The 10,934-nt window shown below is 37.3% G+C and overlaps 1 pseudogene; it reads right to left on the reverse strand.

Moving 5' to 3' along the window:
• Positions 1–2,172: 2,172 nt before the first annotated feature.
• On the reverse strand, positions 2,173–5,403 carry LOC136996421 (BEN domain-containing protein 3-like; annotated as a pseudogene).
• Positions 5,404–10,934: the final 5,531 nt, after the last annotated feature.

Genomic DNA, 10,934 nt, shown 5'->3' on the forward strand with positions numbered 1-10,934 from the left:
TTTAGTACATTCATGACTTTCTTCGTACATTCTTTGAGAATGTTGCTAGAATATGGGGAAAATGAGCAAATGCTACTATCTATTATAATCTACTCCTGCTTTAACATAACACACTTCTGCTAATTCTTGTCATTAGGAAAAAATGTTTTGCTTTTTTGGTTTTTTTAAAAGGAGGGATCAATATGATTCTAAGAACAATAAATTCTAAAAATCCGAAGTAAAAATATCAACTATTTTGTACTTTCTTACAAATGCTAAAATAGAAAGTTACACTGGAGCTGACTTAAAATTTGATACTATGAGCCATCTAAGTAAACAACAAAAAAAGGACCACAGAGAACATCAACAATTGCTCCAAGGCTTTCCAGAGACGGTGTTAAGCAATCACTGTCTTTACTGACCTAAAAGTGAAGGCCTGACTCTCTCTCACCATATACATCAGTATAAAAAGAAGAGGAAAACTAATTTTTAAGCAGCACTCTCCAGTGAATAAATCATACAGCAAAGTCACACTGGCTTCCTGGTGGTCTTGGTTATGCGCAAACATATTAAGGATGCAAACTTGATCACGTGAACCTAAGTTATGCTGTTATGCCTCCACATACCTATTAATTGCACTAAATCAATTTGGATAAAGGAAGGAGTTCACATATCCCTAGACCTGAAGAATCCAGAGAGTGCTGCATTTATGCAAAGAATGAGTTACATTACCATAGCTCGTAAGTGGGGACCCTGCAACACTTCATTTCATCACAAAAACAATCTTTGCGTGTACTTCTTACATAAATTAAATATTAATACTGGAAACCTTTGGAATAGTAATTTTGATAGAGAGCAAGGTCTAATTTTTTTTTAAGTTCTTGTTTCAAGTCTTTTGGTTTTTTTTGTTGTCTCTGCTATTTTACAAATAGAGTGACCAGCAGGCAATGGCACTACCTTCCACGGCTATAGGCTTGGGGGTGCTCTGCTAGCTTTGCCCAGACAAGCCATCCTTAATTGTGCCAGCAGTGACGCTGAACACAACAAAATAAAAATCACGGGGGCAGGATTAAGCTTGTGGTGTCAATGCAGAAAAACATTTACATTGTGTCTATTCTCAAGTCTCAGTTCATAACTATAATAGTTCATTTCTTATTTATAGAAATAAAACATGGGTAACAGTTAAAAACGGAAAGTATACCATTCTGACCCATTTTTGACACAGTATTATTATTTTCAGTATCTCAGTATCATCAAGAACAAAAATAGCGTATAGCTGCAATTACTGTAGAAGCAAAGACTGCTATGCCAATGAACATGGCACTTTCAAAAACCGTGAAACTTGTAAACTTAAATGAAGGTTAAACTTCAAACTTTCAATTAACTAACATGCCTGTTTTATAAGGGTATAATGAAAAACTGCCCCTGAAGAGCACAATGATGTATTTAAAAAAAAAAATCTTTGTTATTAGAAAGTGATAAAAAAGGAAGATGCAGAAATGGGGAGTGGACTAATACAGTTTTAATACATGTATTTGCACCAGTGAAAGTCATGTTCTTAATGAGTCATGAATAGCTCTATCACTGATGACTTATGATCTTTACCCATGTACAAACGTAGTAAGCCACTTCCCACTGCTGCAGTGCCCATGTATATTCGACACACACACACACGCACACATTAACAAGCAACAATCTTAGTGCCTAACTGTCCTAGCTGCTGAGCGCCCTCAGCTCCCGACAGGCCCCTCAGGGAGGTCTAAAACAAAGTGTAATCCTGACAAATAATTTAGTGGTCAAAGTCTTAGGAATTTCAAGAGCCAGTCACTTTCTTGCTTTCTTTGCCGCCTTCAGTACATCACACTTTTTCCTGTTAGGACGCCGGCATCTTTCATCAATGCTCGGTATACATTCGTAACGCCACACTTCTTCCTTTTTCTCCACAGGGTAAACTGCTTCCATGGAATGACGGATCAGTCTCAGTCTGATGGGATCGAGCTGTTTTTTGTTACAAGCACCTGAGTGGTTATATTGCAGTCTGAGATTCTCTGGAGTAAAGAGTTCTGGAAAGAGTCTTACCAGAAGCCGGGCAGCGAAGTTTCCAACTGAAAGGCTCTGCTGTGCTATCTCTCTTACCTCCTTATCAGACAGCAAATACGGAGAAGGCACAGGGAAGTCTGGATTAGGAGCTTCTTCCTGCTCTTTATCCTCAATAAAATGAGAGGATTCTACCTGTTCAGTCTCATAAAAACTGGATGATTGCACATTCTGTTGACTATTTTCCATCTCCCTTTTGGCCCAAAATCTATGGAAAAAATCATTGACTTGAGGCAAACACTCCACATGCCACACAGCTGTGTTCTTCACAGAAGGATAACAAACTTCCACATAGTTACGGATAAGCTGCAGATGAAGAGAATCAAGTTTCCTTCTGTTGAGGAAGCCGCACGCACTGCAGTTTCTGTTGAATGAATCATCGTTGAAGAGCTCTGGGAAGAGCTGCACTAGCAACCGGCAGGCTAAGTCTCCACCTGATGTGCTTTGATCCATCATTTGTTTGAGCTCTGCAGAAGTCAGCCGGTACTCAGGAGGAGGCTTGAACTCTGCGACAGACTCTGCTGGACTGACTTGCTTCTTAATTCAGCTGACCTCCAGAGACAACAGGTCAACTTTGCTGTGAAGCTGGGTCACATTGGAATTGAGGGTGTTAAGCGTGTAAAACATTTTCGGTATCGAATATAGATTTGGATCGGAATCTGTGGTGGCAGTTGTCACAGCAATGGTTGCAGCAGAGTCTCTTGTGCGCTGATCGTTCAAAGTTTGAAGATGCGAGGGACGGCTGGGACTGATTTTTTCAAACAAATCGTAAGAAGCAAACTGCTCTGTTCCTGGTGGGTTCTTCTTCTCTGTAATTTTGTGTGAGATGCCATAGAGAGGTTTTTTATAAGATGGAGTGCTTATGTCACTGAAGGGTTCTTCTTCACAGAGCCGTGCTGTATTAGGATTCTTGTTCTCGTTTGGCTGCTCTGTATTTACCTGAGTGGGTGAGCCAGTGTCTCTGTTCTTCAGGTTTGAATGGGGGCCCTTTGAATGAATAAATACTGTATTAGCAAAACTGCCTTAAAAATATTAGCTATAAATGCGTGCCTCTTAAGCAGGTATCATTACATAAATATGCACTGCCAAATTTTCTCCAGAGGACTTAATTGTGTTACATATATCAAATTAATAAATGCATTATAAAAAAAATCAAAAATACAGTAAAGTATTATTTAGGGGTTTTTTTTGTTTTGTTTCATTTCATTGTTTTTTGTGTTGGTTCATGGCTTTCCCCATAGTATAGAAATGCAATTGTAATCCTAAACACTTTTACCCCACAGAGCTCTAAATACTCTCCCAAATTAAGTGTCATTATCCTCCACCTTGCATATGAGGATCTTGGGCTGCAGAGAACTTGGGTGGCAACAAGTCAGCAACAGAGCCAAGAACAGAATTCAGATTTTCTGACTCCTAATCCTGTGACCTTGCCACTGCCTCCACCAACTGCATTTAATGTTTCAACATTCTCTTTAGGTTAGCTTTTGAAAACACTGCCAAGGCTATCAGACACCAAAATTATGCTTATTCTCTTCTTTCTGATGTGAAAGGTTTATATAGCTATTTTTATCTTTACAACGTTGTACAACTCCTGAACAGGTTTCTGAGAATGAGTAAAATTAAAATATTATTCAATTCAAACAATAAAAACCTAAAAATGTAGTATCTTGATACTGTCTTTTTAAAAAGGGGAGTCTAAGATTTCTTTAATTCTGAAAGGCAAGGAAGTGTAGATTCACTGGATTTCTCATCTTCTAAATGGTTTCTATAGAAAAACAGCACTAAGTTCTTAAGAAACTCATGTTCTCAATCATTTTCTAACTCTTCCTCATTGTTTGAAATCTGAAGCAAGCATTTTATCAACTTACAGTAAATATTTACAGTTTGGGATTTTTCTTTCTTTCTTTCTTTTTTTTTTTTTTGCAAACACATGGATATTGCAAATAATTCTTAGGAAGATACAGGTAGATACAACAAAATCAAAATCCAACATACAGAATTCAAACATGAGAGGTGAAACACTAGAATAGGGTAACTGAAAAGATTATGGACTCTCCTTCACTGGTTAGACAAATGTCTGGATTGTCACAGCTGGGATGTTGCACCAGTTCAGAAGTTGTAATACCTTCCATTCTTATCTGTTGAAATCTTCTGCATCCCTGCATTTTTATCTTTCAGTCAATATGTACATTCATACCTGCCTCACTGACATCAAAATCCGTTCATAGATGGCAAAGTTACAGCCCTATTTCTCCCACTGAATAGCCAAGGACTGTGTGACATGAGAGGGGCTATAATCAGTCAAACTTAGTTAATCCAAACCACTACCTGTTCCTATGTTCTATGAAAAACAACAAAAAAACTTCCAAATGAGTAAATGAACCTATAAATGTGTTTCATAAATATGACAGCTCCCACATCATTTAAAGAAATAGCCAGACAAGTCGTGTGCAGATTGGGTCAAGATTAGCTATACTTGCCTCTAACTCATTACTAATGTAAAACTAGTTAAGTGACTTGCATTTTGCCTGTAACAGCACTAAATTTAGCCTACAAGATGCGAACAGAAAAATCAGAGCTGTGTATAGAGAAGTCACCTCTTGTGCAAAGCGTCTTTTCTTCACACTGGGTAAGACATCTTGCTGGCTCCCTGAACCATCACAACCAAGCGACGTCTGTTTCCGTTTGTTGGATTCCTGTAGGCAAGCAACTGCGCCATCCAGTGAGTGTTCCTCAGAAGATCTGGATGTTACCGAGAAGTCTAGAGCTTCATCTTCATTTTCTGTTTCTACTTTCACTATATCTTTTCTAGGAATTTCTACTGGAAAAAGAGAAGGTTTAGAATGATAAAGCACTCTCTCCAGAAAACCATGATACCCTTAAAACAATGTCTTTTGTGCTTTGTTTCTTTTTATGAAAATGTATTTTGAACAACATAACTCTTTTTTATCACTTATATAATAAGTGCATGTTAAGGCCACCCCAAAGTCAATTTTTTATTATGCAAGGAACCATACAAACATCTAGTAAATGCCATTTTCTTCCCCGAAGAAGAGCTGAAAGTATAAATAAATAAAGTTACGGTAGGAAGAAGGGTTTTTTGGAGTGGGAGGAAGGAAATAGAGGAGAAAATACCGTGAACAAAAAAAAATAGTAGGATGTTTTAGATAGCTTTTCAAAAATCATTAATACAATTTTCCTTGATGCAGCTGCATTCTTCATCAGGTTATGAAAGTTTTCATTCAATATATATTTTTGCCTGATTATAAATTACACAAAGTGTAACATTTTACCTTCATCATCATCAGTGATTTCAGCTGAGTTCATCTTCTATCTCACTAAAGAACAAAACAAAAACAAAGCAGTATCAGCACCTTCTGGAATCAGGACGTATATTTTTATAACTATTTTTAATCTACAGCCACTGGTCATTAACAGCCCACCGGTGATTTCCAGTCTGAACTTTTGTACTAGCCAGCTATTTTAATGACTTTCTCGGCCATCTATAGACCTATCAAGCATGTAAACTATACTGCGAACAATGTAAGATAGCCAGGAACTTGTTTAAAACTGTACGTCTTTTTCTGATAAGGAGAAAAAATAAAAGTCATTTAACCTTCTCTAGAATAATAAACTACCTTGGCAAGATATAGATGGAAGTTGTCTGCATTAAATTCTCCACCCTGTACTAAGTGCCTACTTCTTATTACAGTCAAATGCTTTTATATTATCATTGTGGGACATAATCTAAAGTCATCACAGAAGCAGAACTCACTGTAAAGTGCAATATACGTGCTGGAATAAATTTTCAGTTAAAAACCCTGTCTTTTGATATGGATTGCATTAATTCAAAACAGAGGAATCTGTAGATTTGCATTAACACTCATTTTTTTCTTACTGGCAGCCTATAGCCTCTAAACAACAGAAACATGCTTTTTGTAAGGAAAAAAACAAATATTTGTTTTATTAGAGCATGATTTTAGCCTTACCTCTCCTATAAAAGACTGAGTTGTATTTCTGTTTCCCTGAAAACTGATTTTGCAAATTACTTGAGATAAACATCTGTGGACATGTTCATAAAAAGATACTTTAAATCTGTTGGGGATCTACAAAGCAAACACCCCGATCGGATCTCACTGGCCATCATGAGTACACAGCTGCAAACTGACGCTTACAATTGGTAAACTGTCACATGCTGATTATGTTCATCTACACCCAGCATTATGTTTACTTGGCCCCAGAATATTTTACATTTTCCACAGTCACATTCCTTTTTCAAATAGCTTTCGTTCAACTCTTCGTGCCTATCCTTTAGCCAAGGTCTGAAATTTGTCAATGTTACTAAAAAAGACGGGCCTGGTTCTGTCCGGAGCTAGAGAATAAGGCAACTAATCTATCAAAACTGTACTTACAGTGTCCGCGTGGGAATTGTGATGAAATAAGAGAGAGAGAATCTGTACTGGAAAAAATAAAAAATTTAGTCTTAGCCTTCCTTTCTAATACTGTTGTATAGAAATTTATTTAAAATAATCTCAAAATATTGTTAAAAAACCCTGCAAACACTTGAATACTGAGTAGCTGTGACTTTTTCTTTCAGATTCAGGGTAAGATTTTGTATTACAGCACCACGACAGGTAGCACATACATCCAGACAAAACAAAACATGGATGGAGTTATAAAAGCTGCTCATACTGGACCATTTGAGGAGCCAAAATAGCCTCTGACACGCTCATCTTCAGTATAGCCCCAATACATAGCCTTGTAAACAGCATCCTTAAGAGAACTGCCTTCACCATTTTGCCACCAGAAAATCTCCTTCAGGTGGACGTAGAGCCACTATAAACCCCTTAGATATCCCACATAATTCCTTCCTTCAGGATCTGCATTTATGAATTGATCTACATATAAATTATGGCAGCTTAACAGTTCTAAAAATCACTTCACTTAAACTTGTGCAAACTCTGTAAAGACATACCAATGTGAAACCTAACTGGCCCACACCAACCTGTAAACCACCCGATAAGTACTGACGAAGGTCAATACCCAGTGTTACTAACTCAATACTATTTATGAACTTCGGTTAAGCCATTACAGTTCTTTACGAAAAATCCCAAGAAGATAGTGTATTTCCTACTGCGTCATCAGAAAGCTATGTTAAACTTTAAGAAAAGTATGTAACACTAAATGTCATATTTTGCCCTGATATCCCATATACACTGATAGTCAGTTTTTGGATCTTAGACTTTACTACACCGTATTAGGCTTAGCTCTAAGGGATGTGGCACAAAATGCGGACGTGCACAAGACACACAACCCTTTCGCGCCTGAGGTGCAAGTAAGCAAATCAGCTGATCCTACTACAGAATATTTTCAAATGGAAATCAAAATGTTTAGGTTTTCAAGCCAATTCCTATACTGCAGAATTGGAGCAAACCACTAGAAGTTGGTAAACTAGTAATCACAGAGCCAGAAGGGAAGAAAATAAGAGGGAGCAGGGGACAACACAAAATATCTAAGTGGGGATATACAACAGAATTTTTTTTTTTTCCCTCCTTTTCACTACTCAGCGCTACTACTGCTACTCAGATTGGAAGAATGCTTTAGGAGAATTCCTCTAAGGTAAGACAAGCAAGCTGGAAGGAAAAGATAAAGGAAGATCTGAATAATCATTCCTTAATAAAAACTGGAGAAAAGTGAAAACTGAAGCTCAGCACATATCTTGGTTAACAGCTAACTTTCTAAAAGATGCAACATCAGGAAAACCAAAGCTATCCCAGACTCAGGTCAAATAAGATGCAATTAAAACATTTTGTTTCACACCTTTGAAACAAAGAGTTATTATTTTGGAATTATGTTTTTGATTTGAAAACTGCCAGCATGCAATTAAAAGCAAATGGTCCAATGAGCATCAGAACTAATGAAGCTTCGAAATACCGGATTTTATATTTGGTGCCAAATAAAAACACAATACAAAGACGAGAGGTCTTGCTGATGATACATAATAAAAAGAATCTTGTGATCAAGGCAATTCTCTGCACCCGCAATCATTCTTTAAGAAAGTCCGACTGATCATTTTCAAGTTACAACTATTTATATACATATATACCTACTTATAGATGACTATTATATATAAGTATACATATATTTATATACTTGTAAAAGTACAAAAGTGCATACATACCACATATAGAATACAATTCCATTTTCACAACAGAAGCGTATTATAATTACAAATTAAAACGAATCATTATCTTAACTAATATACTGTAATATAATAAAAATACTGTTACCAGTTTTATAGAAGGGTTTGTTATTCAGTAATTTAAATGCTTGCACAAGATGGTATTGTTCAGTTCGTTAACGCATGGATAAGTGTGTAGCTGCTGTTTCTTGAATGCAGATTATCTACTAAAAACTTTAATATTAATATGTTCATGTAGGCTGGAAGAAATGTCTCTAATTCTTCATTATCAACTGTAAGAACCTGCTATTAAAAATACGTGCTTTTAGACATTACGCATTATGAGATGTTTATTCCTTTTATACCTTCATGGTGGTACATTGCTTCCTATATAAAACTCACAGGCCTCAGTGAAAAGTATTCTACTTGATTTTTTTGTGTGTCTGATGAGGTGAACTGTTCCCTACATTTTGGCCAAAAGATAAGATACGTGTGTTTGCTAGTAACATTAAATATTCCTTAGAGTACGGGGAAAAAAAGTTCAATCTCCTCACTTTCAGCACGCAGTGAAAGACACACAGCAATTTCTTTGAAGTAAAGGTAACCTAGTAAAGCTAAGTAAATGATGAGAACACCAAAAAAGCTGCTATTCTAAGGAGATAATATTGGCTAAATTCCACAAGCTCTGTGTATCGAACTGCTGTTATTTTACTTCATACTTAAGAATAACATGAAAAAGTTGCTCCTTCTCTTACACGTGCCCTCCCGTAACACAACGTTAGCAGAACAAAATGACAATATTATTACACTAGATAATTAAAGCATAGTCCGCCCTCAGCCAGCCGTAATTATTGTCTGTTTATTAATCTTTAGCAGAGGACGACGACTTATTAATCTAGCAGATAGGACACTCACCGGACAGTAGAGTGTCCGCGGTTCTGCTCCTCGTCTACAGGTCCCCGCCATACATCACGTGAAATGCGCCGGGCCAAGCACCGAGTGCCCGATCCTTCCGCCTCCCCAGCTGTAACTGACTCCCTCCAGCCTTCTGAATTCCCACGTCTTTGCATCACAGCAGCCAGGTTCCGAGGGGGAGCCCAAGGGCAGCCGTGGGCAGGCGGGAGCAGTGCCGGCGGGCGGGGGCACCTCTAGCCGGGAAACTTTGTCCCGCGCGATGTTTTAGAAGAAGGACCCCCCACACACATAAAGGCACTGAAATAATGAGCGCAAATGCCCGTTCTCAAGAGGATCCCACCAGCCCTTTCAGGCCCGGAAGGAGAGCGGACCATAGGCACACCCCTGTTTTCAGCCTGTCCAGCAGCTGCCCGTTGCTCAGGGAACACGATGCTTTCCAGGGTGTCTGGCTCTGCTGCTGGATGGCAGAAGGGAACCTGGAGAGCCAAGAAGTCTGGGTTGTCCGTTGGGAGCCAACTAACTTAGATCTTTTCCTTCCTAGCTTCAGTGCCAGATTTGGCAACTTCAGAATTACACTTATCCTTACGATATATGAGATTCCCCCCATTTGTAAACAAACACTGCAACTCAAATTCAATTCAACAGAACTACTACATATATACTACTCCAAAACAGAGCCTTAAAATGCATTTATTAGAGCCAATGTTTGCTTTCTGCTCAGTTCAATGGGATAGTGACTTGACTTTAATTATTGTAGAAGATCTCCTCAAAAAAAACCCAAAACAACGCAAGTAATTTTTCTGGACTTCCTGGTATTGTTATTAACATCCTTATTTTCTATTTAAGTATCCTTTTATTGTTGAAAACCTCATCACCATACTCATTACGATCATACTCACAATCTTTAGAATAAGCAAATAACTAGAAAGGGTCACTGTCAGTGTACTGCACTTCTGCCTGAAACATCTTCACCGACTAATGCTACAAAGTAACACCTAAACCTATTATAACACACAGAAATAATAATAATTAAAAAATCTGTATTATTTGTTTTGTACACCTCACCACTTTGTATATATTCAGTCAGATATCCTTACAAATTGTGATTTTTTTTTTTCCCCTAGAGAAACATTTTTTAAAAGGGTTGTGAAGTTACTTGAACTTGAGAGGTTGAGGTAGCAGGTTAAGGAAGTTAAGTCTGGTACCTGAAACCACCTTAATTAAAAAAGAAGAGAAAATAATATTTGATTTCCAATTGACTATGCATCTTAAGAAACTCCGAAATAAGAATGTTGCTTCAGTTGTCTGAACAAAGAGAAAAATGCAAGAAGACAGCACAAAGAATAGCACAAAAAGCATGTTTTCTATTCTATCAATCAACTTTAATACAGCAGGGTGCTGCTAGCGACCCAGCAATGGAGTTTTTGAATAAAATTTATTCTTGATATTCAGTATTGATATTCAAAATACTAAATAACTTAGAAAACATTACAACCAAGTAACAGCTATAAACACATGTATAACACAAGTTTTTAAAGTATGAAAAAATTTTTTTAAAAGAACCAGTAGATGTTGTTGGAAGCATTACCCCTATGGACAGAAAAATCCCTATACTTAACATAGTTCGAAAACCTCCTTTGCTGCAATAAAACCTTGTTTTCCTTCAGTAAAGTAGAAGATGCATTCTACAATAATGAACTCCGGCTGAATGGAGAAAAACTATGGAAGAAAAGTAGAACTGTAAGACTTTTTGAAATTTTAA

The sequence above is a fragment of the Apteryx mantelli genome, unplaced genomic scaffold (assembly GCF_036417845.1).
Source record: "Apteryx mantelli isolate bAptMan1 unplaced genomic scaffold, bAptMan1.hap1 HAP1_SCAFFOLD_39, whole genome shotgun sequence".
Taxonomy (NCBI): Eukaryota; Metazoa; Chordata; class Aves; order Apterygiformes; family Apterygidae; genus Apteryx; species Apteryx mantelli.